The following is a 3,065-nucleotide window of genomic DNA, read 5'->3' on the forward strand; positions in this document are numbered from 1 at the left end:
GTCAGTTTCTCATACCAACTGTTGTGGATCATTCTAACTAACCTGATTAAGTAGTTGTTCTTTGCTTGATCAAACCTTTTCTAACATGACTGACAACAAAATAAGTGAATATGTATAATACGCGCTTGGATCGGATCGGTATCGGCCAAAACTCAAGGCTGTAATATCAGTATCGGATCGGAAGTGAAAAAGCTGGATCGGGACATCCCTAGTTCTTATATTATGAAACCCTTGGCGTTTTTGCACAAAACCATTCTGATCATTGTGAACTAAATGCGGGATATAAGGGTCTAATCTCTTTGCTAGGACTTTATAGAGTAATTTTATATCAGATCCAAGTAAACTTATTGGTCTAAATGACGAACACTCTGTGGGAGGTTTATCTGGTTTCAGGATCAGTGTTATCATGGCCAGCCTTAAAGGAGGTGGGAGAGTTACATTTTGATAGGATTCATCATCCATTTTTAGGAGAGGGACAAGTAGTTTTTCTTTAAATGTTCTGTAAAATTTGATTGGCAGGCCATCAGGCCCTGGTACTTTTCCACTATTAATGTGCTGGATAGCCTGTGAAATCTCTTCAGTTGTTAAATAACTATCTAATTCTGTTGTTGCATCATCTGTCAGCGTTGGGAATTGAAACTGATCAAGAAATGTGTCTCGTTCTTCAGAGGCTTGGTGGCATTCAGATCAATATAAACGTTCAGAAAATTCTCTAAAACTGTTATTGATTTCCAATGGGTCTACCGTTCAATCAAGTTTATATCCACCATGAACTGTTTTAATAAGTTTCTAGTTTGTACCTTATAGGTATCACAGCCTGTAGAACCATCCAGTGCTGGATTCAAAGTGCAATTAAAGTCTCCGCCAATTATTTAATAATAAATGTGAGGAAGACATTTTCAAAATATTTAGGATTATCCTCAGATCAGAAGCTCAAAACAAGAGTCAATAGCAACAGCAAAAAAAAACTGTTTGGCATTGGCAGAGAAGATTTGGCAAATTTTTCATGGGCGCAACCCACATACTCAGCTCTGCTGCTCATCCCACAAATACATGTTCCTTACAAATGTGGCACCATTTAAAAGGGAAATAAACAGGCTTTCCAACAGTATAACATTTACTGCCAAGACGCTTCGTTACAACAAAAAAATAATCTACCAAACACAAACTTCATTACTTTTAGTGCTTATTTTAAATACAAAATATATTGAAAATATTACTATATGTTTGTGTGTCTACTTTTCCTGTAGCTGCTTTGCTGTCAGCTTTGTCCATGACACACTCTGTACTACTGAGGGCGCCGTCACCAATTTAACGCTGCATTGTTTTGGCCTTCCAGTTTGTTCTACTGGGTTTGTATCCAACCAGTAAACCAGAAACTATTTTCTTGTCCTGTTCTGATCATAAAGCTGATATCTAAAGTAAAGAGCAGATAAACGCAGCCTGAAATAACAAAACAAACACAGAGAGAATTTCCAGTTAAAGTGACCGAACCTTTTTTGGAGAACTCATTCTTCTTCTTCTTCTTCAGTGGTTACAGATTCCAGACGGACGTCCTGAAGTCAGAGGTGTCTCGTCACACTGATGAGCTGTGAAGTCCACAAACAGAGACACACGATGAGACAGGAAACATCCACACTGTGACAATGATACACTGTCAGCTGTTTAAAGTTACAGCTCCACAAGCAGGTTGTCAGAGTGGATGCTGAGATCCATATAAACCTGCAGCACACACAGAGCACAGATCGGTTCAGAAAAGGCTTCATGTCCTCACGAAACCACCTGCTGGCCAAAGTGTGTAAAACAAGCAGCTGTAAACTTCACCATGTAATCTGTGATACACGGTATTTTTTTTGTCAGTAACGGCTGTTGGGAATGACTATTACTAGGAGACTAGCAATAATAAAAAGAGAAAAATACAGAGAAGACCACTGAATAAAAACAAAAGTAAAAATAAAAAATAACATGCAGGATAAAATATAGAATAAAATAAGATATAAAAACAATCAGGGAAATAGCAATAAGACAAATACTGATAAAAAGTAATAAATAGAATAATTATAAAACAATAATGACCGACAGAAAGACCCAGAGCTCTGTAATTTTATTCCTTTACGGCTCAATAAAACTGCATTGACTGAGACTGAATATCTTCTCCTATTGCTTCATTTAAGAACACACAGGACTGAGCTCACACATACATGAGAGGAAAGTAGGATGAGACTCTTAGTCCAACAATTTGGTGACCCTGACCTGATGAAAACGGAGAAGTGACGGAATAAAGACAACTATTCAGCAGAGGACGACAGTATCATGACAACACTTGGCCGGCCTGAGAAAAAGGTAAGCAGACGCCTGTTTTATCGAAGTTCTGCAATTGGAAACGCTAAAACTTGTGTTGTCATTGTACTAAAGTCTCCTAGTCTAAAACGTACAGGAATAAAATTTAAACAAAACACAAAAGTGAAATGCCCCGGGGCAGAGGGTGCAAGGCCCTGGAGCAAATCATAAATTTGACTCCTAAACATGAAACATAGTCGGGTGAAAAGCCCTGAGACTAGGTTTTCCATCTAATCTCTAAAAAAGAAAAAGACGAGCATCCGGAGGTGGATAAGCTCGGGGGGGAACCCATAAGGTTGCTCCTTGGACAGCTGAGAATATAGTCTGAAGACACGGGTTGTCTGAGGTTGAAAGACCTTTGTGTAGATTGCTACAACACAAAAAAGAGGTTACAGATGAAGTGACAGAAATCGGTGCCTGGAATTGGGCCTGACGGCTCCCGACCCTGTCCTCATTGTTTCTTCTAAAATGCCTTCTGTTGTCAATTCAGTATCTTAGGTTCTGCTGGCAGGTACTTAGAAAAGCACTGGAGAGAGGCAGAATCTGATGCAATCGAGTTTATTGTGTTCACAGGCAACAACACAGACAAACTCATGAGTCAGCCTCCGGAGGACGACTGACTTCTGCTTTCGGTGCTCTGGCTTATATGCTGGTGGAGGTCGAAGAGATCTCCACCCATTTCTGTAGTCCTTCCCATTTCGATCCGTTTTTACTGGTAGCAGACT

The 3,065-nt window shown here is 39.5% G+C and overlaps 1 long non-coding RNA gene across 1 annotated transcript in view; it reads right to left on the reverse strand.

The window, feature by feature from the left end:
• Positions 1-3,065, reverse strand: part of LOC126404396 (uncharacterized) — a 34,187-nt gene that overhangs the window by 25,435 nt on the left and 5,687 nt on the right. The window contains exon 2 of the long non-coding RNA XR_007571461.1: positions 1,495-1,589. This is a non-coding gene — a long non-coding RNA (uncharacterized LOC126404396). The remainder of the gene's footprint in view (positions 1-1,494; positions 1,590-3,065) is intronic.

Source organism: Epinephelus moara, chromosome 17 (genome assembly GCF_006386435.1).
Source record: "Epinephelus moara isolate mb chromosome 17, YSFRI_EMoa_1.0, whole genome shotgun sequence".
Lineage (NCBI taxonomy): Eukaryota > Metazoa > Chordata > Actinopteri > Perciformes > Serranidae > Epinephelus > Epinephelus moara.